Genomic DNA, 27,220 nt, shown 5'->3' with positions numbered 1-27,220 from the left:
GGAATTTATCAGCATTGAAATGGCAAAACATACCTGAACCTTAAACATAATGAATCTGTCTTATTTATAATATAATAGTGAGATATCCAAAATATTAATAACCCTTAATATGGTAATAGCTATTATCGGCAATTTATCCATAAAAATAAAAGATCAGTAAACTCATTAAACCTTAAAGAACAACCTTATTATTTTCTTTTGAAGTATACATTAAAGAAGAAAAAAAAAAAAAAAAAAAAAGTGAAAAAGATATTATCACTTTTCCTGGCTTCATTCGTTTACATTTTCATTTGTATAAAATTGGAATTTTCTACCATTTCTCAATTCCTACTATATCCTTCAACTTTTCCAGTAGCAGACCTGAGAACATTAGCCTAGTGAATTTTCTTTTATTTTATTCTAGTGCTTTATTACTTTTTTTTAAGATCTTCTTTTTGTCATTTCTTTCTTTTTTTTTTTTTTTTTTAATTATTATTATTATTTTTATTACTATTTTCCAGTTAATAATGTCCAAAACTTTACTCATCTTTACTAATATTCTTATATTTTTCTTCCAATTACTGAATCATTTCTACTGCTCCTAACATTTTATATGTGTACATATGTATATGTGTACATAATAGATATAAATATATATAAATACATATATTTATAGATTAGAATTGCATACATATTGTCATACATATATGGGAGTCCTGACTTATTCTGTTTATCTTCATTTCTCTGGTTTACCTAATTTGATATTTTAAATTCCATCAATAAAAACTGAGATAAACACTTCCACAAAATTAGTCTCCACTTAGAAGTTAAATCATCAAAGAATAAAACTATTTATGGTAAAAAATAATAATAATAATAAAAAAAAAATGTTCATAACTAGTCTTCCTTCTGAGATTAATTTTGTGATTATTATTATTTCCCCCAATTTACAAATAAATTATTTATATTTGACTAGGATTTTCCTTTCTGAACTGGAATGATTTGTCTTAGTTTCTTAATAAAGCAATTCGTGTGAGCTCCTGACTCTCATTTGACAGACTGAAAATTCTTTGTAAGTAACTGAAGATTCACTTGTTTTCAAGTGTTATGTGCAATTGGTGACTGGTGCTTCCTTTAAATGCATGTTTTTCCTGTTTTCCAGATGTTAAGCTGGGTTTTGAATAATCTCTCACATTGGCCTCTACATTGAATGAAAAGTTCTAATTACTGTGATTATTGAAAACCCTTCTGATGTGTCAGTTTCAAAAACATAAAACACAGAAAAAAATGTTATCATCTTCCTTGTTTCTCACTCTTGTTCTTTTTCAAAAGGGAAATGGTTTAGAAGAGGAGTATCTAGACTATTCAAAGTAGCTTCATGTGGTGGTATTGTAGATATGAACACCCATGTGCATGAAAGATATATTGCCAAGTCAGATATCTATTTTTAGAATACTGATAAATCTGCTGAAAATGTTGCAGTAATATTGATAGTACTCTGAGGAACTGGAAATTTCCACCAACTCATGTAGACATATAGAGATCATGCAACTAGATAACACCATTGAGCTAATGTAACAGATAAGTTCATAAAGTAACAGATAACAAAAGTAACAGATAGTACGAAACCTGAAGTGGACAAAAGTGAAGTGATTCTCTATGTAAATTTCCAGAATAATTTTCTTCTTTATTCCTGATTGATTAGTTTATTGCTGTGTATATATATATATATATATATATATACACACGTATATATATACACATATATATATACGTATATATATATATACACATATATATACGTATATATACGTATATATATATACGTGTATATACATATACGTATATATATATACGTATATATATATATATATAGTTAAAATATGGTTTATTCTGTAAAAACAAGACTTTATTGCTTATCTGTAGTAGTATAGACAGGGTTTTTATTTTACTGCTTTGGTGAAGAAGAAATCGGGGTTGCATGCTTGATATACAAGTATCAAGTCCCAGAATAGCAAAGTACTCTGTGTCTCAGTCCTTTAACTCTTGCTTTACTATTGAAAAACTATGAACAGATATTTTTTCCTGAGCTATGGCATGTAATGGAGAAACAGGAAACATTTTCCTTTAGGAATATATAATGGCATATGCTTTCCTCTGAAAAGACATTTCCTCTGATGTAGAAATATCCTGGATAAACTACTATTCTTATCAACCTAATTTATATGTCTATCTCATTGTACTGTTCAGAAATATGCACCAAACTTTGTAATGACACAATATTTTACAGTACTTTCACTACTTTTAATGTATCTTGATACTATTCATTATTATTCATAAGTATTCACTAAGTGAAGCAGGCTAGTGGCCTGCTTCTGAATAAATCTGTTGGTCTCTACAAAATAAGCCATTTCTCCATCTCTCTATAAAAACTGAACACAATATATATATATTCTTGATGTTGGAAAGAAATGTGAAGTTTAATCAAAAGAAATTAATCTTGAATTTGCTAAGACTCACAAATTGTACAAAGGACAACCAACTCCTTTTTCAAGGAGTAAACCAGTCTCTATCTGACAGTGACTAAGAAAATACTTAATCCTCCCACAGTGGTGATATGTTCTTATTAACTTTTAGAAGTGGTTTTAACCTTAAACATATGGGATTCTGTCCCTTCTGTCTTGGTAATGCTATTTCATAATTACTCACCCAAGGTTTTCTTCCACCTTTATTTAAGATAACAGTGACCAATTTAAGACTCAAATTACTTGTGATTACTTTGTGATCTACTTGTTTTCTTTGGTAGGACGTGTTAGGGAAAAATCGATTCTCCAACACAAGGCAATGAATCTAGTGGTAGTGTTAGTATGTTCTCACCCTTTTTAGGTGCTCTACAGACAAAATTCATCATTATTAAATATACATGTATGAGCAGGTCTAGAATTTTCACATCATGCATAAACATTAAGCCAATCTGTAGTTCTACTGTTTTTTGAAGTAAATGATTCCTGCTGGTTCCTCTGGCAGTCTTCATTCAAATGGCAGTTGATTTGTTATTGTGTTTTCCAATAAGTATTTATAGACTGACAGGCCTTAAGAGTTACAGTGACTAAGAGAGAGGCTAAAGTTTGTTGATCTTTCCTTTATACTGTCATTTAAACTTTCTTTGTTTTAAAACATCTTAAAGGAAAGAATGACAATAAGTCAGGTCACTTTTTTAACCCATAAATACCACTTAGATACCCTCCTCTGGTTGTTCAAGGAAAAGCAGAGAGTATTTTGAAGATAGCATACCTCTTACTAAAGGAACAATCAGAAGCTGGCTGAATGTGAGTCATTGGTAATTTCAACACTTGCAGTACACGTCTGTCTGGTGTGAAACTAATTAACATTTATTTATGTTTCAACCCAGTTTAATCCGTAATATTTCAGCATTATGTATATCAGTGTAGAGGATTTGGAACTTTAAAATAACATGTAATATTTTAAAATTGTTTGAGACACAGGGATCATATAGTAAACTCTTGTTCTTTTCTGTCAGACAGTGTTACACGTCATGAAAGAGTTGATCACCTTGATGCTGGGAAAAATAAAATAAAGTAAAAATAAATAAATAAATAAATAAGTGGTATATTTCAGCATTACAGGCATATATTGTTTTTCCAGGTAGAGCAGAGCTTTAGATTACATTAATGAAATGTTTGCCTCAGACATTTCTCATGTTATTGTCTTCCATTTGGCAGTGAGCAGTACAATGCCTTTATGTCATGAAATATGATAAATAGCTATTCATGATTTTGATATCCTTTCTTTTGCATTTGAAAGACAGTGCTAAATTTATTATATGCTGTGAACTGAAAATAAATAACTAAAGCATATATTAACAAAACTAAAGGGTAAAGCCTACTTTTCATATCTCATACTGAACTGTTTCTGAAATCTAACACAACCAGTCATATGCTTGAAAGCTGGTTTCAAAACAGTAGGAAGATAAAATACATGGTAAAACTTTTCCTTAAGAGTTTCTTGACTGCCAGAAAAATTTACTGAGGTCTCTTTTTCCTTAGAAAACATTTAATCAGAATTGTGTATTTATCTATGTAAACCTACAACAAAACAAGTAAGGCTTACATTTTTATGACCTTCACATTTTGAATTAGACTTGAAATGTCATAACTTACTTTTCCTCAATATGAGAAAAGCAAAAAAAGTGTTGTAGATGATTCAGATCATGTGTAGATAATTCAGATCAAGGACTGTGAATTGGCCTTTCAGAAAGGAAATGTAGAAGACTCTAAATTGAAAAAGGATGAATGTTCTTTACATTTCCAGTCAATTTGAATGAAAATGGTGCTCTTTGCTGGACATTAGAAGAACATTATAAAGCTGTCTAGTTTTGTGCAGCTTGTTTAAATCAACCACCATTTCAAATACTGTGTTTTATTTTGAATATATTTACAAAATGTTGAAATGTTGAAAGAAACATCATCCCCAGATTTGATGCTACCTTTAAGTGTAAATCTTAAAAGACAAACTGATTGGTGTGCATATTGTGCAGTCACAGGAACTCAAAACAAAGTGGTTGTGAAGAAAGCATAAATGTAGATTAATTTAACCAGAAGATTAATCTGGTCTGATAGACAAGGAATGTGAAAGACTTAGGATTACTTAGTAACTTTATTTTTAGGAAAACAAATTAGGATTTTTTTTTTTTTCTAAGTTGGGAGATAGCGAGAACATTAGTGAAGATAGAAAAAATAATATAAAAACACAGGTTAGAAAGAATTACCTATTACACTAAAGGGGATAAAAATAAAAAATAAAAATAATAATAAAAAAAGGCTTGAATGATATTGTATCTTTATGTGAAGCACTCTCATTTCAAAGAGGAAAAATTGAAGACCATGAAGATTAAAGAACTAGTGGTGCCAGTTTGCAGAAAATTTGACTATGAATTATCAGTAAGGTCTGCATATAGTGTAGAACACTAACCAGTAGTGTTCTTCATAAAACTAGCAAGGAAAAATTATTTTGCATATTGCATTGTGGAAAATACAGTTGAAATACTGCTGTGAAAAATATGAATATTTTAAACAGAATAATAGTGAGAAATATTATTAAAAAAAAAAAGAAGACATAAATCACAAAATGATCAGGAATTTGTTCAGAGAGATAACATAGTAGATAGGAAGAAGTCATGAATAGCCCAATATTTCTGATTAATTAAGTGATAAATAATTTTACTGGTGAATACTCCTTCTGTGATTGCATAGTCTAATGATGATTTTTATTCCATGAAAGCATTAACATAGTAAAAAGGGTGACAGAGGAGGTGATAGTGGAAGAATAGAAGTTCTCAGGAATGAAGGACACTGATTTAGTAAAATATGATACAAATTCAGGAAATAAAAATTTTGAATTTAAAAGATATATATATATGTGCATAAATATTTTATAACTGGTTGATACTTATGGTAAAGACTCAGAAAGAAAACTGTGATGTATATGAAGCATCATACTGGTTTGGGCTAGGATAATTTTCTTCATAGTAGCTCACATGGTGCTATATTTTGGATTTGTAATCAAAACAGTGTTGATAACACACTGATGTTGCCTAGCCGTTCTTACACAGAGACAAAGATTTTTCTGTCTCATACTGCCCTGCCAGTGAGTAGACTAGGGGTGCACAATAAACTGTGAGGTGACATAACTAAGACAGATGACCTCCGCTGTCCAGAGGGATATCCCACGCCATGCTCAGCAATAAAAGATGGAGGAAATAAGGAGGAAATGGGGGCATTGGGAATTATAACATTTGTTTTCCTAAGTAACTGTTATGTATGATGAAGTCCTACTTTCTTTGAAATGGCTGAGCATCTGCCTGATGATGGGAAGTAGTGAATTAATTCTTGCTTTGCTTTGCTCACAAGTGTATCTTTTGCTTTAGCTATTAAACTGTCTTTACCTTAACTGTTTCCCCTCGTCCTGTCACCAGGCACATGGGAGAATAGACCAAAAGAAGCCTCATTGCAGAGCTTGATTGTAATATTAGAGGTACCACTGAGATATACCAGGCTAAAATATGCAGTGTCTTGTTTGCTAGAGGAAGAAATCAAAGCTTATGTTTACAGTAATGCAAATTATTAACTTTTTAGTTGCAGAAATGATTTTAGTACTAGAAAATAAAACCACTGTGAGTGTAGGGGAGGAGGAATATTTTCCTGTTAAAAGTAGATTTCATTAAAATATACTGTAAACATTAAAAAGCATGTAAGGACACCAAGTGTTCTGAGGTCAGACAGAATACAATATCACAGCTCTGTTTTGTTAATCCAAGGTTTGCTTATCCTTTCAAAAACATGGTAAAATTTATCTACCCTGACATCTATGCACACTTGGCACAAGAACTACAGGAAAAAAAAAAAAAAAAAAAAGTGTTTTTACTTAATGTTTTCTATGTATTTTGTTCAATGTCTGTATTATTGTATAAACAATAATACAATATAATACCAAAAGATTCATAGAAATATGAAGGATTACTCCCTCTATATCAGATGCCACAACAGTAAGGGAAACTGCTAGATATTTTCCTTGTTTATGTTCTTCTAGCTCACTAGAACTCATTTTCAACAGTGTCTCATTTCAATAGGAAGACTAGACAATGGTTTAAATCAAACATTCTCTTCAAATCACCTGAATGCTGGGGTATTTACCTGCTATACATGGAAACTGTGAGTTTGGTTTTACAATGCAGAGGTTTGTGGACAGAAATCCACCACTTCATCTTTCCTTCCAAACAAAAAATAACTTTGGATACATTTTCTTCAGTACACTGGCATGCTAACAAGTTGGAAATAAAACCTCTGAACAATGCTTATTCTATGCTTACTTTTCTCATTCAGGTGTAATAAAAGATTTATCCTGGTATCTTGGCCCACTCTGGTTAGCACAATGGTTTCTAAAACTCTTTATCATGAAAACAGGTGTCTGAGACTAAGAAGCAAAAATGCAAAATGGATTAAGACTAAGCAAAGATTATTACCAAAGTTCATATTGCATGTGAACTCATATTCTGAGTCTAAAAGAACATGCTACACAGCTGCTAAACATCCTTTAATGTTATTAAACTTCCACATTATGAAGTTTACAATGCAGCAAGCCATCCACCCATTGGTGGAAATAACTACCCTACATAATTTGGCTTGCAAGGCTACATTAGAAGTCATGCCAGAAATGGTGATTATGAGATATTTCTCAGGACTTGCATTCTGAACAATTTATACTCCCAGAGCATGATGTGGAGTTTGAAGAAGATAGCCATAATGCCCTCTCTATTTTTCTAAATGGAGGCAGAGCTTCAGAGCTTCTGACAGAGCTGAAGTTATGGATCTCAGAAGTAAAGTAAAATAATTAACTACAGACAGAAAGAATGGGATTCGCCTCACCTAATCTGACAGGCAATACAGTCAAAGAACTTCCAGGAGCACTTTGTATAATACTAGAATAGATCTAAACAGTGTTCTAGATGTCTCTATGCTTCATTTTATATAGTACTTGATGACTAACCAATGTACTGAAATTTAGGTGAGATGCCAAGATGTTTTAAGCCAGTTGTTTCTGTGTGGCTTAAATTAATAAAAAGGTTGGTTGTCATCTAAGTTCCTGAGCATATGAGTGTTGATGTTGAACTGTATGAACAGTATATGAACAATACATTGCTGTTGTTTCTGCTAGGAAGTATTGGACTAAGGGTACTAAGACATTTTATAATGCTCTGTTCCTAATCCAAATGTCAGGTCCCTTACTACACAGGCTTAAATGCTGCTCACCGACTTCCCAAGCTGTTCTCCTTGCCCTGGAAGGGAGAACCCACTAATTCCATCTCCCCAAGCTGCAGGGAACTGCCAGCATATGCTTTATCCTGACACCAAGAGCAATATGTGCAACTAAGACTACCAACCATATATTTCTACTAGAAATACCTTAGTATTTCTAGGAACACTAGGAAATACTAGGGAAGTAATAGGAAAAAAAAAAAAAAGAGATGCTGCTAAAAATCTGAGAAGGTGCATAAGAAATACTGTGTTATGTCGGGAGAGGAAGGGGGGAAGGGGAGAAGGGGGAAGGCAGTTATTTTGTGAACAGTTTTTGCCTTAAATGTATTTCTAGCATTCTTTGTTTTATCCAGATATTTATCCAGATTTATTTATTGATTTAATAAATAAGACTTTTTTTTTTTTTTTTTTTTTTTTTTTTTTTTTAAATTAATTTGGACCTATTAAGAGCAATTTTCCAGAAGTGTGTATACAGTTCACATTATTATTATATATCTACAAACATATAGAATAAAATACTGAATTGAAACACTGTGGTGGGTTAGCTGCGGCTAACTGCCAACCCCCCACACAGCTGCCTATCCCCAGCAGAATGAGGGGGAGAAAACAGGAAGAATAGAGGTAAGAAAAGTCAAGGGTTCAAAGAAAGGTAAGGAGATTGTTTTCCAGTTACTGTCACAGATGAAACAGACTCAACTTTGGGAAAACTGGCAATTTATTATCAGTTAAAATAAAATTGTAGATAATATGGTGGGTAGTAGAAAACAAACAAACAAACAAACAAACAAACCAACAAAAACATTAAAACAACATTTTTCAACCCCTTTCCCAGGGTCTCAACTTCATTACTTGACTCAGCTCCTCTTCCAAGTAGCATGGGAGGACTGGGAGTTAGAGTCAGTACAATGCAGTTTCTTTTTGCTGTTCCTTCTGTTTCTTCTAATACTTTTCCTCTGCTTTGGTGTGGGCTCTCCACAGTCTACAAGGAATATCTGCCTTGGGTGGAGAATCACCTCCTCCTTTCTCTTACCTTTGTGTTCACTTTGTTGCTTCTCACTGTTTTTTCTTCCCACTTTCTCTCTCTATGCACTATTTTCTGGCATTTCTTAAATATGTTTTCACAGAAGCACCATCATCTTGGCTGCTGGGCTCAGATGTATTTTGTGGTGGGGTCCATTGGAGCTAGATGGAATTGGTTATGTCTGGCATTGCAGCTCTGAGCTTCTTCTCACACAGGCCACCTCCGTAGGCCCTGTGCTGCCAACACCTCGACACCAGCATTCAATACAAACACCTACATGTGCAGTAAACATTTAATAGTGTATCTGTAAAAGCTACAAAACTAAATAAATATAAAAATATATAACTACAGATCTGACTATTGCTTTTGAAAAATTCACATAGACTTAGCTGTTGTATTTTTTTAATGGTAACAGTTCAGGAAGAAATTGTTTAGAAATTCCATTAATGCTGTTTTAGCTACTTTATATATATATATATATATATATATATTTTCTTAGACGGATTTTTGTAAAACAAGTGTCAACATGATATGCAAATACTGGCAGTGCATGTTACAAAAAAAAAAAGAATGAAGGTATAAGAATAAATGAGAAAACATACCTCACAGTTTATGACCTCATGTGCTGAATCAGATCATCACCTGCTATACATCAGTTCACAGAAGGCTAAGTGGAAATCTGTCAAACTTCTCTGACTTATAGCTCATGTGTTTCTACCTTAATCACACCAATGGCTCATGGCCAACTCGATGGACAAACCACCTGATAAGTAAATGCATTTTTCACACTAGTTTTAACATGTTGTCAAGTGTGGTGTCATAATTTTGTAAATGGTTAAGATGTCAAACAAAACAAAAACTGTCTTCAGTTTTCTACAGAAAATTTAACAAGGATACACACATATTTAACCACATATTTAAGTAGGCTTGTTAAGAAATAAACTATGATATTATTGTCCCACAAGAGTAAACACGATCAACACAGTTTACATGTTAGTGAGAGCTGGCAGTGGTGTGCAGGCTGCAAGAGGAAACAGGAATGGTCGCTGTGATGGGGTGCAGGGCGTTACTGATAGAACCCATGGTTGCTTTGGAGTTCAGTGGCATGGGAGAGTCCTGCAGCATGCTCATCGTGGTCAGCTCATGGGTACCAAAGAGCCATTATTCACACAGACATAATTTCTAAGCCATAACTGTTGTGTAGAAACAGTATATGAATATTCAGTTTGAACTGTTATTCAAACAGCCCTATTGAAAGACTTCATATATTAGCCTGATTGCATACCTTTTATGTGGTATCATTTTAGTTGTAATAACTGATCTAAAACATTTGGATCTGGATATGAAATTGAAAGTCCTTAAGTGGTTGAGGATATACCAATTCTGGCAGATGTTTGCTATTTATCATAGCATTTGGTGAATGTCACAGTGAATTAGCAGCACCTATAATTTATGTTATCTGCAAAACAATATTTCTCCAGTGTAGTCTGCAATTTCCAGCTGCAGTGGATAATGTTGCATTTTGCTTTTTTATTCAATACTAAGTCTAAATCTCTACCTTTAAAATAATACATTAGTCTTTAAACAGATGCAAAAATAAAATAAAATCCAAGTAAAAAAATAAACAAAACTCAACTTACAACAAGATACTTGCTGTGTATTGCTTATTCCTTATTCAACTTCATTTTCAGTGGATTTTTGGCACTTCAGGTTGGATCAGCACTACAAGTTCTGTAGAAAAGTGTAATGTCACAACTGTTATCTATAGGGTCACACAGATTTACAGTGGTAAGAATTTAGCTCACTTTTGCTCATGTTTCTGTTACTCCAAGCTTAGACAAGTTATTAAATTAATGGGAGCTCCTTTATCCTTTAGAAATGTTTGAACTCACTTTATAACAGACTGCTATTATCCAACATTTTGTCAGTCTATAGTGTTTTACAATGCATAGAACCTAGTGTGCCTCACTGTTCTGCTTCAGCATGTATTAGGTCATTAGAAAGATTATTTGGAACAAAAGTGCTTTGACACAATATATTTCATGAAATTCAATCAAATTTGTGATTTGTGTTTCCAAATATGAACAACAACCTGATAGTTGTCATCATCCACACCCATCCTTGCTTCTTTTGTCTATTTACTTCCACTGTGGCAGACAAAGAACACAGTAATGATCCTCATGACTTCTGCATAGGGTTCTCTGTGCTTTTGAAAGCAGAGAAGAAAATAAGCCAGCAAAATATAACTGATGTAAAACTCCTTTGACTATTTTCCCTTCTTTCTCTGTAACCCATTTTATAAAGGTTTTAGAAGAACATTTTAGAAACCATTTTAACCTTTTTACAGAGGGTGGAGGGTGCTTTCGTCTTTCAGTTTTTACGTGTGAAGACAGATCAATGAGACAGAACAATCTCATAACATACACAGGCAAAACAACAGGCAAAACACTGCAAAGGCAGTGGAGAGGAATCTCCAAAACAGAGCTTACATAGAAATAGAACACAGATGATATATTTCATTATCTCTTCCTTCTGTGGAAATGAAGATCAGAGCCACCATAGCCTCTTTCCCTCCTTGACCATCACTTCTTGCAGTTACAGACTGCCATTAACACCAGGGTGTTGAATAAAAAGCCTTGTTGAAAGGAAAAGTCTGAGTTGATGGAGACAAAGCAAGCACATCGTAGAGTGAAACAGAAGATTGTAATGCTTGTTGGTACCAAACTGGCTAAAAGAGCCCACTGTCACCACTGTATGATTTAGACAACTGCTTCCTTCTGCAGAAGCAGTCATAGGGAACTAAAGGAATTTGTGAGGACTGCGTGTGTGAGGGCATAGTGTGAGATGAAGAGCTGAAGAAACTGGGGCAGGAGGTTGGAAGAGAAAGGAATGGCACAGAAGGAACATGTTCTAGACATCTAAACAACATGCCGCATTATTAGTTAGAATGGGACACTTAGTGCTGACAATTTTAAAATAAAGTATGTGACTAATTCCCTGAACTGATTAGAAAAATTTCAGCCCTGTTAGCTTGCAAACAAACATCCATTTGTAATTATTTTAATGTAATCAAATATATATATTTATTTATTTATTAAAAACAGACAATATCTGCATTTATACCAGTTATCTCAATGCTATTGGAAATGACAAACATTATCCCAATGCCCTATGTATAGTGTTGGACCATCTGCCAAACTGATAAACTAATGCCCCTGTATTCAGAAGGGAAAGAAGCAAGGAAAACAATACTGAGTAAATAAAACACTATCCATTTTGTAGAATGACTATGAAGATGTTCCTATATTTACAATGATGTTGTAAGAACCTTACTTATGTGTTATATTTCCCATTTTCCCATATTTCCCATTTTAGAAAACCTATTTTTATACTTTGAAAAAAAAGAAGAATGAATATATTTTACAAACATATGAATAAAAAACAAACAAAAAACAACAAAACAAACAAACAAACAAAACAAAACAAAACAAAACAAAAAAAAAACACCAAAAAAAACCACTGGTATTGCAGTTATCATTTAAAGTACAATATACTCATTCTTCTCTTTATAAGTCTTCATTAGCAGTTCCAGGCTAACAAGTTTATGTTAAAAATGAGTATGGGAAGGAGGAGGAGAGCAAGGTAATATTTGGGAATATGTAATATGGTCAGTCAAACCATAATTCTGTCCTATCCTGAATCTTAGCAATGCTATACTGTCATGAATAATACATATCCCATCTGAATCATGGTACTCATGGTACTGAGCCAAGTAATTCTATCTGGGTGGTAAAACTGTGCATTTAGCATGCTTAAAGTAAAGATATGTTTTACAAATAAAATAAAATAAAAAAAATAAAAAGGAAAAAGTAGCTGGTGATTATAATGCTATTATAGGAAAGGTACAAAGGACTCTGAAAACAGTGACTTGTGCCAAATGTGTCTTAGCATAAATGACTACTCTGATAACTTCTTTAACTGGAACATTTCAATGTCAATGTGTTACCTTTAGAAATGGAATGGAACATTTTGATTGCTCAATTTGAAATTATTTTCTTCTCTGAAGTATAGTTTGTACTATACAAAAGGTCATCATTAAACAGAATCAATCAGCTTTTACCTAAATGCATTTTTTGATGAGCAATGATTATTTTGTGTACATTTGGGAAATTCCAATAAACTGCTTTTACAACAACATGCAAAGGAAAAACAAATAAAACCACAGAATTTTATGAAAATAGGAAAGCAGTTTTTGTTTCATATTTATTAAAAATACAGTCATAATGGCACATATCAAGTATTTATTGCTTTTATGTACCATTTATATTTTCCAAGGTTCAAGGAAAATCATTGAGATTAGTCAGTTGTCCAAGCCTTTGGTCAGAGAATAAATAACATTATTTTCCAAGAACTATCCAACAAAATAAAAAATATAAAATAAAAACACATCCTCAGGGAAAGAGAGTGTTGGCACAAAACCTGTCCGGGGGCAATCGACTACATAAACGTAGCTAAATATGTGCCATCTGTGAAAGAGTTTGTCCAGCAAAATTAGCAGCATTTCTTATGCAACACTCCCCATTGCTTTGGGATGCAGTTCTGTTCAGGTAAATACAGGATAATCGAAGCTCTTGCCAATTGGTGATACTGAAATGTCTGAAACTGATTGCATTTTGTATAGTGGGGATTGTTTCAGAAGCAGTAACAGAGAGAAGGTTCTAGGCACTTATTCCATTGTCCAAGTGACTTGTTTACTCCTGAACAGATGGTCTTGCAACCACAGCATACATCAGCTGACACCTTTATTACCCTAATAAGTAAAAAAAAGAAATACCAACCGTTTTCTATCTTGTTAACACAGCAGGATGTGCAGACTAGTGACAAATGCCACTAGGTGCCAAAGGTAACAAACTAGATGGATCCAGTAGGAACATAGCAAACTTAATCTGCCTGATTATTTTCAGAGCCCTGATCTTCCTTGCATTGCTACTTAACACATAAAGCCTGTATTTTTCTTCTGAAAAGGTTCACCGATCTTCAGTATTTCTTTGTATCTTTTTTTATTTTCAAGTATCTCTTATTTGAAAACAGCCTTGATTTTTAACCCATTGGAGACTTTATTTCTCTATTGTAGAATCTTCTTATTTGTCATTTTTGTTATTTGCTTTTTGTTGTTGTTGTTTTTCTTTTTTTTTTTTTTTTTTTTTTTTTTTTTTGCTTTGTTTTGTTTTGTTTTGTTTGCTTATTTTGCTTTTACAGAGAGGGATAGTATATATGGTTCAACTGTGGGTCACAATTTATGGGAACCAGAGTAACTATGGCTTGAATGGGACTATTTTGAAATAGTACACCAAAAAAGGGATGATAAGTTTTGTGGCACAGATACACATGTAAGTGCAAGGATGTTGCCCTGTCATTTCTCTTTACAGTCTTCTGTGGTGGTTTTAATTGGGTGGGCAGCCAAGCTCCATCACAACCACTCTCTCACTCCCACTCATCAAAGGGAAAAGGGGGAGAAAATACGATGCAAAAAGCTCAAGGTTTGAGCTATGGACAGGAAGATCCCTCAACAATTATTGTGACAGGCAAAACAGACTCAGAGTAGGGATACTAGTAAAATTTATTGCCTATTGCTAGTAAGCTACAGAAGTCAGAAACAAAGGAAAGAAACCACTACCACCTTCCCCCCATCCACCCTCTTCCACCTCCCACTGAGCAGCACAGGGGAATGGGGGAATAGGAGTTGCAGTCAGTCTATACCACTTTGTCTCCACTGGTCTTTCATGGTCACTCTGCCCCTGCTTCATGTGGGGTCCCTCCCATGGGATGCCATCCTTCCCGAACAGATCCTGCAGGGGCTTCCCACAGGCAGAAGCTCCTGAAGAACTGCTCCAGATATGGGCCTGTACCATGGGGGCCATCCATCTGAAGCAAATTACTCCAACATGGGTCCCCCATGGGCAGCAGCTCTTTCCAGGTCACCTGCTCCTGCATGGTCTCCACTCCACAAGCTACAGGTCCAGCCTGGAATCTGCTCCAGCAGGGGTTCTCCACAGGCCTCTGCCTCCTTCAGGGCAGATCCATCTGCTCCACCCGGGGCTCCTCCATGGGCTGCAGTGTAAAACCCTGTTCCACTGTGGTACACCACAGGACACAGGGGAACTTCTTCTCCGGTCCCAGGAGTAGTTCCTCCCCCTCCTTCTTCACTGAGTTTTGTGTCTGTAGGGCTGTTTCTCACTCCTCACTCTCCTAGAGGCTGTTGTGCATCACTGTTTGTTTGTTTGTTTGTTTTTCCACCTTTCTTAAATATGTTCTCACAGAAGCACAAAAAAACATTGCTTGTTGGCCCCTTATCTAACATGGAGCAGCTCCTGGATTCTTTTCACAGAAGCCACTACTGCAGTCCCCTGACACCAAAGCCTTGCCATGTAAGCCACAGATGGATCTGTCCCATGGCACTGCTTCTCTACTTCTCAAGGGCTTGCTTTAAGATCTGCTTCCCAGGTAACCTGCCCTTCGGCCCAGTAGTGAAGTAGTTGGGATGAAAGTGGGACAGATTTCTCACAGATGAAAATAACTTTGGCGTTGTCACATGGTATCCCCGTAACCCTACTCCACCTTTCTCAGAGGGGGCTGGAGGGCCTTGGCTGGCTCGAACTGGTTACAGCCATGTTGGATCCAGAGAAGTTGGAGGCATTTCTTTCCACTCCCTATGCTCAGGTCACTGTCCGTTTCCCCACCACCTGACAAGAGCTGCTGCTTGCTTGTGACAAGGGTTTGGCAGACCCTGGAAGGAGGGAACAACAGCCCTTTCTTTCAGAAGGAGCCCAGAAAGGCAGTAGAGGAGCGTTCAGAGAGAGCCACACTCCCAGAGACCCAAGCAGGGCCCTGGGCTGAGGGAGATACTCCTGCCTCAGGCTGCCTGTTTCTCCCACTGGGGACTGCACTGACCATTGTAGTGACTAGAGCGAGGTGGGAGGGGTGAGCACAACACTGGAGAGAAGGGCTGGGTGTCTTTTTTGAGTTCTTTAGACTCTACAGTTAATAAGGCTTTTCTGTATGGATTAGATAATTCAGGCTCTTAGGCTGTTAAAACATTAAATGGACTAACAATAGATTCATAGCTCCATCTACATGAAATGTTCCTTTGGCCCAGAGCAATATTTGGGGTGTACAAATTGCATTTTGGAAGTGCATTGAATGGTGCACTGCTTAGAACCAGCCTATGGCTGGTCCAAAGAAACAACAATGCTGGAATAACTGTCGTATGAATGCTTGGTCCTCAACATCATCAGTTTTGTTTAACACAATAACTTGTGTTTGTTTGCATTACTTATTCCTGTAAAGCTTTGTGAGGTAGCAACACCCAAAGAACAGCTGGGTCTCAAAACTTACAAAATATATTTGCCTTAATGCACTGTCTTATCCCCTTAAATGTACAAAAGTAAAATGTTTTACAATAACAAAATCCAAACAAATGTATCCAGGTAGTGTTTACAATTAACTGAGGCTACGTGCTTACTTTTTATATCATGCTTACTTTCTTTTCAGAGGTAACTAACAGTGTATGTAGCCATTTTCACATACTGATTTTACAGTATCCCTGTTTATAGAAATGATTCAACAAGTATAAAACAATGTATAAATTATGTCAACATATATGTCTAAACTGTCAACATAACTATTTGTATGATTATTTATTGCAATTATTTTGCAGCCATTCAAAGATAATTGAGTCAACATTACCTAGTATTCCATAGCTTTCTGCTCAGCCAAAAAATAGGTACGCCACAGTCTGTGGCAGTGTTCGCTTTCTTCTGTCACCTTGTTAGAACCCCTGCTCTGAAGGTACCTCATTGAAAATGTATTTTCTCTGACATTTCTGTCAAAATATACTTTTATTATTATTCCCCCTTTATATTAAAACAGAAGCAGCAGTAATCAAAACGTAAGGAAAACAAACTCTGTCAACTGTGAAAGTAAGTTTTCCCTCATAGGCAAAATATGCCTCAGAGGAATTCCAAGCACTGAAACTGTGTTCAAATCACTCTATGTCTAAACAGGGAATATTTAGTTGTTTTATCAATCAAATTGTGTTTCAGAAATAGAGATATACAAGCATGTCCAATACATATCTTATAACTCAGGAATAGCAGCATTGTGACCAACAGTGATAGTGTGGTAAATAAAAATTACCCTAAAACTAGAAAAAAAAATCATCAAGTCCATAAAACTATGAAAGGGAACAGTATTGTGAGATGTAACACTTCAGTGTATGTGTCTGATTAGGTAGATTGGTGCCATCTCCTTGGACCTAGATGGCACTTTGTGAGTGAAGTTGGCCTAGGAATTTTCTTTCACACAGCTTGATATACTCAAAAAACAGTGTTCTAAATTAAATTAATAGCAGCACCAATGTTTTCAGTCTAATTATTATACTGAATAAATCAGAAACGGTACTGACATTTCGGTTCCAGTACACTATACTACACCTCTGTGATTGCTCCATCTTAAAAAGCAAAATTTAGGTCTAGATTTAACTGTCATTTGTTTATTTTTATTGAAGAATGTCTCATGTTTACAAATACCACCCATCTATGCTTTTATTTCTGCTAGTGCTCACAGTGTCACACTTTTGGGGCTTGCTGACATTAGTACTTGATTTTCCATAGCAGCACATAGGGTCATTATTTTTGCTGTATTAATCAAATGAGAGTCTTTGAAGGCTAAGCCCTGTTAGTCTTCACTGATATTCTTCTGTGTGTTTTTCTACATAGATATACTATTAATATGTTTGTCTTTCTTTTAAACGAAGACAATGTATTAAAAAAAAAAAAAAAAAGAAAAAAAAAAAAAAAAAAGAAAAGATTTTACACAAGAGACCTAGAGACTTTCATCTTTTCAGTTGCCCAGAGAAAATAAAAATTGTTTTCTTCATGGTAGAAAAACACTGGCATATGCAATATGAATTTCCTCCCAAAGAAAGCATTATTTGTAATATAAAAGAAAGACAGAGAGCAGCTGTAAGATTATTTAGCATTCCAAACTTAACTTGCCCACTTCTGAATGTCTGTTCAGAGTGAATATTTAGTAGTGCAGCTGGCATTGTTACTGATTGAAGAACTCTACTTATTGCATTGAGCATCTTACTTTCCTCGAAAAGTATGTCACAGCTTCCTACTCACTACCTCCATCATCTAAGCTCAAATTCCTTGGGGATATTTTATTTATTTTATTTTATTTTATTTTATTTTATTTTATTTTATTTTATTTTATTTTATTTTATTTTATTTTATTTTATTTTATTTTATTTTATTATTTCATTTCATTTCATTTCATTTCATTTCATTTCATTTCATTTCATTTCATTTTTTTATTCCTGCTCTGCCCTGTCCTGCCTTTCCCCTTTCCTTCCCTCATCTTCTCTCTCCTCCACCCTCTACTACCTCCCTTACCTCTTTTTTCCATTTACTTTTTAAGTGGTCTGGATATTTATTTTTCAAATTCCAAACCAAAAATTATTAAAAACATACATAAGTAAATTATAATTGTTATTGTAAATTGTTCCAATAAGAGTCATGCAATGTTTTAGAGAGACAGATATACTTGTGTGCAAATGGAAACTCGAAGTTAGAAAAAAAAAAATTCAAAATAATAGCTATTATAGACACAGACTGCATCAAAAACTACTGCTTTTATGCATGTGAAAATAAGGCATTTTTCTTAACAGAGAGGTGGTAGTGGTAGTGACAGAAGCAGATATAAGATATATAAATCTAGAGGAGGCAGCAAAGTCTGGAATTTCAGAAGAGTATATAACTGTTACCAAAACATTACTTTTCAAAGGGCATAAAAGTCAAACCTGTATCAAAATATCATACATTCTTAGTAGTATATCATACTTGTCTGTGTTTATATTCCTAATGGTTCCAGAATGCTATCTTAAGTGCTAATTATTAGAAATATAACTTGTACTTATACTGAGGCATGAAAATCAGCAATCAAATAAAACTATCAGGAATAATCCTCTTGACAGACAGATGTTCAGTATGGGTAAAAATACAGTGTAGGTACGGTAATGGGCTGTGTACAGACCATTAATACTTTAATTTTAAATAAATGTTATTTAAATTTAAAACATTTTTTATAGATTGATATAGTGACACATTAGCAGTTTCAGAAATAAGTTTTGTTTTACTACAAAAGTTACATATTAATTCATGGAAGAAACAGAGATCCAAAGGTAACAATGGCACTAATAGTGCACTGTCTGATGAAAGGAAAATTAAAAATTAAAATTCCCTCATGTTGATTTTTTTTTTTTCCATGGAGTAAACAGAGAAAGTTATACCCTCACCATCCTCGCTTTATTTTTGGAAGGTTGTGTATCATGCTATGGTTAAAGCCATTGTTCATTTAACTAAGTACAAAAATAGCAAAAATACCAAATGGCATCTTGTTGCTAAGCTCTTACTTGTAGTGGGCTTACATGGCAAGGTTTTGGTAGCAGGGGGCCAAAGAGGTGGTTTCTGTGAGAAGAATCTAGAAGCTGCCCCATGTTTGGGAAGGCACTGCTGACCAGAGCCGAGCCAATAAGCGATGTTGTTTGTGCCTCTGTGAGAGCATATTTAAGACAGGGAAAAAAATGCTGCACCACACAGCAGCTGGGAGAGTGAGAAGAGTGAGGAACAGCCTTGCAGGCACCAAGGTCAGTGAAAAAGGAGGGGGAGAGGTGCTCCAGGCACCAGAGCAGAAGTCCCCTGCGGTCTGTGGTGAGGACCATGGTGAAGCAGGCTGTCCCCCTGCAGCCCATGGAGTACCACGGTGGAGCAGGGTTCCATGCTGCAGCCCGTGGAGGAAACCATGGTGGAGCAGGTGAACCTGCACCAACGGAGGCTGTGGCCTGTGGAAGACCCCTGCCTGAGCAGATACCAGGCCGGACCTGTAGCCCGTGGAGAGGAGACCACGCAGGAGCAGGTGACCTGGCAGGAGCTGCTGCACATGGGGGACCCAGGTTGGAGCAGTTTTCTCCTGAGGGATGGTCCCCATGGTACGGACCCATATCTGGAGCAGTTCTGGAAGAGCTGCTGTCTGTGGGAAGCCCACGCCAGATCAGTTCATCAAGGACTGCAGCACTGTAGACTCACCATAACCCCCATTCCACCATTCCCCTGCACCTGCGCCGCTCGGGGGGAGGAGGTGGAAGAGGGTGGATGGGGGGGGGGGGGGGGAGGGAAGGTGTTTTTGGTTTCTTTCCTTTGTTTCTCACTTTTCTAGCTTGTTAGTAATAAGCAATAAATCTTACTATCTCCCTATGCTGAGTCTGTTTTGCCCGTTACAATAATTACTGCGTGATCTTCTTGTCCTTATTTCAACCTTTGAGCCCTTTTCATCATATTTTCTCCCCGTTCCTCTTTGAGGAGGGGGAGTGAGAGAACGGCTGTGATGGAGCTCGGCTGCCCACTCGAGTGGAACCATGACATTACTGTTGCTGAAGGTGATCCAGACTAACTTGTAAGACTATATATTTGTTAAATGTTAGGCAACTCAACCAAAATTTGTCATTTTGCCTGATAATATATTGCTTTATTACAATGCATAGTTTGTTGATTGTTTAATTTGTGTGTGTGTTGGGGGGTGCATGGGGGGAATATCTTTTCCAGGTGAACTTCATGAGTCTTCTTCACTGCAGAATTAATTTTAGTACTTGTGTGCTGGGAAACAGGACCACTTTTTCAACAAAAGGGAAATATCCGTCATGACTTCTCTCTAAACTGTACAGCTGTGTTCTTTGAGTATGGAATTCTAGTCTAAAATATGTACATTATCTGAGTAGATCTATACTTTAATTGGTATAATTGACTAAATGTTGCATTTTGTCATAGCCAAAGACTCCAGTAACAAAAGTGTATTTTGCTGCAGGGTGAGATGGAAATGTAAACAACTGAAACTTCTTATTTTCTTGTACTACCAATTTGTTCTTTTGTCAGTTTGTTTATTTTTTATTTGGCCAGGTTTGCAGGTGTCTGTAGTGACATTGAAAAAACAATAGTGTAACAAAAGAAATCTTCATACGTAGTGGGTGTGCATATGTAAGAGGAATTTCCATTGCACAGTGGGAAGTTATATAATAATTTTAAATTATAAATTATAAAATACAGTAATAAAAGTTTGTTAGCTAATGAACCCTATAAATCAGAACTCTCCTTCATAATACCTTTAAAATATTTTCTTTTGCAACTGTCTACTTCAGCCTGTGAGCCTTCATGTCTGAGACCTATTCAACAAGTAGTGTCGTTTTTTTATGACTGAGTTCTTTAAAATTAATACTTACCTACATTTATTTATTTATTTATTTATTTTATGGTAAACCTCTTCCTAAATCCCTTCAGGTTAGACTGGCCATCCAACCTATTTTTTAATAAAATACCCCAAAGCCTGGATTTTTGGTTCATGAAAAAGTAATGAATATAAGCAAGATAGAAATATACTTGAACACGGAAGTGTCTTTTTCTTCCAGATCTAGATGGAAGTTGAATTCCCTTTCTATTAAGTCCAAATAATTAAGTAGTTTAAATATGAACATTATGCTTATTCAAAAATGCTATTTCACATAATTTTTTTTTTTAAGACAGCCTTATACTGAGCTAAAGATATTTTGTAGCCCTTCTGCATTTCTTAAGTGATCAAGAACATCACCTTGGCCTTTAATGTTAAGACTAACTGATAATTTTGAACTTTAAATTTACATTTTAATTATTGGCTAAATTTATATTTGGACAGCATTTAATAAAGATCCACATAGATCCAGCTATTTTGTTAGATTTTAAATTATGGAGGATGATGGCCTCAAAATTTTAAGCTATTTGTCTCCAGATCATGACTCATCATACACTACACAGACATCTAAGCTAATAGGTGAATAACTATTTCTATCCTTTGACCATAGAATCAGTTAAGACTAGCTCAGACTTGGAGTCTATCTTTAAGACATCTCATTTTAAATGAGATGATTCTGTCTGCAGTGAGTATCTGTCATATTCACAGAAGTAGGAATAAACTAGTTAAAATTGAAATTCTGGCTGCTGTGACTAAATTGCTGTAGGTATTCAAGATATCTCTAACAGCTCTATTCAAGTGTATGTACAGAATCCTGTATAAGTATAGTGTAGTAGTAAGCAATCCTGTTGCTCTCATATCCTGTGACTGGGAGTTTACACTGGCCAGGATGTGCTGAAATTGTGAACCACAGCCCTTTAATATATACCTAAATTCACTGTTACTCTGCAACTTATTTTTCCAGTCTGATTTCTTTAGTAATAGTATTTATTTTTCTTCAACAAAAATTCCTTGAGCAAATGGCAGTCTTGCCACTAATGCTTCAGAATAAGGTTTTCAGATGAAATGACCGGTCAATCAGTTGTCACATTACTACGTTCAAAAGTAGAGGAATCTATAAAACTCAAGAAGAGTTATAATTTTAAAAAATATGTATTTTTGTAAAGAAATACAATTTATTATGTATCTGAATAAGAAAATATATTCACTATTTTCCTCATGTAAAGGATTTATAAAAAATCATAAAGAAAATAAATTTGATTATAAAGACAGAATCTACTAATTGCTGAAAAAAAAAAAAAAAGTCTCTCATAATTGCTGGTAATATACAGTTGCTGGAAATATACAGCCAGCACTACTTGCTCAAGTCTACCAGGATTATTTTTTAGGCCAATGTCCTGGTTTCAGCTGGGATAGCATTAATTCTTCATGGTGTCTGGTATGGTGTTGTGTTTTGGATTTAGGATGAGACTATGTTGACAACACACTGGTGTTTTAATTGCTGCAGAGCAGTACTTACACTAAACCAAGGACTTTTCAGCATCTCATACTGCCCTGCCAGCTAGGGGTGTACAAGGAGCTGGGAGGAGACAAATCCAGGACAGCTGACCCAAACAGGCCAGAGGGATATTCCATAACATATGATGACATATTCAGCAGTAAAACTGAGGAGAGTTGTCCAGGTGGGTGTGGTGATTTTACTCAGGTGGGCAGCTGAGTTCCACCATGGCCACTCTCTCACTCCCCCTCCTCAAAGGGGAAAGGGAAGAAAATACGACACACAGGACTCAAGGATTCAGATAAGGATGGGGAGATCCCTCAACAATTATCATAACAGGCAAAACAGAATCAGAGTAGGGAGATTAGTAAAACTTACTGCCTATTAGTAACTAGCTAGAGAAGTGGGAAACAAAGGAAATACACCAAAAACACTTTCCCGCCATCCACCCTCTTTCACCTCCTTCCTCAGAGCAGTGCAGGGAACCGGGCAACGGGCTCCTCTCCATGGGCTACAACTCCAGCCCAGAATTTGCTCCAGTGGGGGTCTTCCACAGGCTGCAGCCTCTGCCAGTGCAGGTCCACGTGCTCCACCGGGGGCTTCTCCATGGTCTGCAGCATGGAACCCTGCTATACTGTGGTACACCATGGGCTGCAGGGGGACAGCCTGTTTCACCATGGTCCACAACACAGGTTGCAAGGGACTTCTGCTCCGGCACCTGGAGCACCTCTCCCCTCCTCTCCCCTTCCTTCTTCACTGACCTTGGCGCCTGCAAAGCCATTTCTCACTCCTCTCTGTCTCCCAGCTGCTTGCTGTGTGGCAGCATTGTTTTTTGTTTTGTTTTGTTTTGTTTTGTTTTGTTTTTTTGCTTGTTTGTTTGTTTGTTTGTTTTTTAATATGCCCTCATAGAGGCACAAACAATGTTATTACTGGCTCAGCTCTGGTCAGCAGTGGGGCCCTTACCTAACATGGGGCAGCTTCTCAAAGAAGCCACCCCTAGGGCCCCCTCCTACCAAAACCTTGCAACATAAGCCTACTACACTGGGCTGTTTTTGCTTGGTGACTGGCTGGGTATCAGTGAGTTGATAGTGAGCAATTGCATTGTGCATCACTTCTTTGTGCATCCTCCCCCTCTCCCCCCCTTTTCACCTCTCCTTTCCCCTCCCTTCCCCTTCTCACTCCTCACCTCCCCTCCCTTTTCCTCCTCTCCCCTCTGCTCCTTACATATATTTTATATACCTGTATATATTTTACAATACCTGCATTATGTCGATTTTTACTTAACGCTTTGAAAAGTCTTAGGCATTTTTACCTGTTTAGTATCTACTCAAAATTAAAAGCATGTGATTTAATTCTCCTTTTGAGAGAAAAAAAAATCTCACTTTGGGCAGACAGAATTTTACAGTTTTCACACACACATATATATATGTATCTTAATTATTTGTGGTGCTTGGTGTTATAGAGCACAATAGCCAATGGAGGAAAAAATTGTGTTTGCATATAAGGAGCTGGGTCTTTTGTTCTGCTCTGGATGATTTGTGAAAACAAGCACTTTGAACAGACTGTAGAATTTATTCCCTGAAGAAAATCCTAAACCAGAATACAGATACCATAAGAAACCTTATCTGGAAAATTCATACTTCTGATACACTAGAAAGGCCACTTTAGGTGTATGAACAAAACAGCATTAGCAAGTGTGTGTGTGTGTGTGTGTGTGTGTTGTTGTTTTTTTTTTTTTTCCTTTCTTTCTTTTTTCTTCCTTTCTTTTTTTTTTTTTTTTTTTTTCTTTTTCTTTTTTCTTAAGTTGTGAATTAGATCAGAAATCTGATACCTCTGTGACCCTTATCTGATCCTTAGATTTGGAAATCATAATAGCTGTATATTGTATATCTTTGTCTCCCAGCCTTTACCTCCACTGAGCACATATAATTAATCAGAAAGTTAGAAAAGAAGTTTTTTGTGAGACCAATATCACTATTTCATTCTATATAAAGAAATACTGGCAGCTTCTTTATAGTACTCTTCTGACATTTATGAATCAGTACTTACCACTAAACCAAATGAAAGTTAACTAAATATACTGTCTTTGATATAGAAGTGGTTGTATGAAAATCTTAACATGATCCATATGAAATTATTATTTTTTTTTTGGCATCTACAGTATTTGCAAGTCATGATTATCCATTTTATTTAAACATTTCTCTTAAAATCTGTATTACATGGCAAGATTTTGATAGAGGGCAGAGACACTGTGAGGCTGGCCTCTGAAAGAGGAGTTCAGAACCTGCCACATGTTACATAAGAGCCAGTTCCAGCTGACTACAAAAGCAACCTGTCACTGGACAAAGCTGAACCAATGAGCAACACTGTTTGGACCTCTGTGAATATATATTTAGGATTCTGAAAAAAAAAAACAAGAACAAAAATAAACAAACAACAACAACAACAACAAAAACTGTCCCACAGCAGCAGGGAGATAGGAGTGGGAAAATGTGAGAAAAACAATTCTTTAGACACCAAGGTCAGTGCAGAAGGAGAGCAGGAGGTGCTCCAGGTACCAGAGCTGAAGTTCCTCTGTAGCCTGAGAGGCTCACAGTGGAGCAGGCTGTCCCCATGCAACCTATGGTGTACTGCGCTGGAGCAGATCTCCATGCTGCAGCCCATGGAGAAGCTCCCGGTGGAGCAGGTGGATGTGGCCTGAAGGGGGCTGCAGCCAATGGAAAACCCCTGCAAGAGCAGAGTCTGGACCAGAACTACAGCCCATGGAGAGGAACCCACAGTGGAAGAGGAGGTCTGGTGGGAGCTGCCACTGATGGAAGACCCATGGTGGAGTAGCCTGTTTCTGAAAGATGGACCCTGTGGTGTGGATCCATACCGGAGTAGTTCATACAGAGCTGTTGTCTGTGGGAAGCCCATGAAGGGTCAGTTCAGGATGGACTGCATCCCGTACGATAGACCCCATACTGGAGAGTGAGAAAGAAAGTGCGGCAGAGACAAAATATTCTGTGGAGAGGACCACAGTGGAGCAGGCTGTCCCACTGCAGCCCATGGTGTATCACGGTGGAACAGATTTCCATCCTTCAGCCCTTGAAGGAGACCATGTTGGAGCAGGTGGATCTGCCCTGAAGGAAGCAGAGGCCTGTGGAAAGCCCCCACAGGAACAGGCCCTGGGCCAGAGCTGCAGCCCGTGGAGAGGAGCCCACACAGGAGTAGAAGATCTGGGGGGAGCTGCTACTTGTGGTGGACCCATGTTGGAGCAGTTTGCTCCTAACGAATGGACCATGTGGTACAGACCTATGTTGGAGCAGTTCTTGAAGAGCTGCTTCCTGTGGGAAGCTCCCGCAGGATCAGTTCAGAAAGGATGGCATCCCGTGGGAGGGACCCCACATGGAGCAGGGGCAGAGAGTGACCAAGAAGGAGTGGCAGAGGCAAAGTGTTATGGACTGACTGCAGCCCCCAATTCACCATTCCTTTGCGCTGCAGGGGAGAAGAGGTGGAAGAGGGTGGATGGGGGGAGGGGGGGAAGGTGCTTTTGGTTTCTTTCCTTTGTTTCTCTCTTCTCTAGCTTGTTAGTAATAAGCAATAAATCTTACTATCTCCCTACTCTGTTTTGACCATCATGATAACTATTGAGCAATCTCCCTGTCTCAACCCTTGAGCCCTTTGCATCATATTTTCTCCCCCTTTCCCTTTGATGAGGGGGAGTGAGACAGCAGTTGTGGTGGAGCTCAGCTGCCCTCCTGAGTAAACCACAACCCCCTATTTCCCATTCCTCTGTACTCATTGGGGATGAGAAGGTAGAATGAGGCATGTGTATGTTAGTTTGCTTTTAGTTCTCACTGTTCTAGCCTATTGTTGACAGGTAATAAATTGCATTAATCTTCCCCAAGCTGTGTTTGTTTTTCCTGTGACAGTAACTGGTGAGTGATCTTCCTGTCCTTATCTCAACCCACAAGCTTTTTTTCATCATATACTCTCCCCGTCCTTATGAGAAGAGGGAGTGGGAGAGTGGCATGGTGGAGCTCAGTTACCTGTCATTGTTAAACCACCATAACAGCTTATGTTGTTTGCCTTGTATTCTGTTGACTTGAGTGGTTGTTGCAGTTTTTTTTTTTCTTGAATTTTTTTGTTTGCTTTTTATTTTTTTTTTTTTCAGTGATTTTCTTTCGGATTTTAGAAAACAAAATACATAAAAGAAAATGTTTTCCAGTGTTGACTGTAGCTTCATGCTAGAACATTTTGCAAAAATAATTGAGACAATTCTGTTTACATTTTATTTTCTCTGTCACTCTTTTATTTTTTTCAGATTAAATAGAAAAGAGTAAACAAAACAAAAACCAAAAACTGCTAAGTGTTAGACCTAAATAGAGTTAGCTAGGATCACAGTTCCTACAGATCATCTTATCAGATCTCTGTACAGTGCAGGAGTTAAATAACTGTTATTGTGTACTTTTCTCTCATTTTTAACACTGGAGACTACTCTGACTTTTTTCTTTTGACCCTGAAGACATCATCTCTACTGTAGCTTTAGGGCACCTTTGTCATTGA

At 36.5% G+C, this 27,220-nt stretch overlaps 1 long non-coding RNA gene across 1 annotated transcript in view; it reads right to left on the bottom strand.

The window, feature by feature from the left end:
- LOC311430311 overlaps positions 1-17,696 on the bottom strand; it is a 686,976-nt gene extending 669,280 nt beyond the window's left edge. Inside the window, exon 1 of the long non-coding RNA XR_014688691.1 lies at positions 17,653-17,696. This is a non-coding gene — a long non-coding RNA (uncharacterized lncRNA). The remainder of the gene's footprint in view (positions 1-17,652) is intronic.
- Between the last annotated feature and the right edge of the window lie 9,524 nt (positions 17,697-27,220).

Source organism: Aythya ferina, assembly GCF_964211825.1.
Source record: "Aythya ferina genome assembly, chromosome: 1".
Classification (NCBI taxonomy): domain Eukaryota; kingdom Metazoa; phylum Chordata; class Aves; order Anseriformes; family Anatidae; genus Aythya; species Aythya ferina.
The sequence above is the reverse complement of the archived record's forward strand: the minus strand, read 5'-3'. Positions and strand labels throughout refer to the sequence as shown.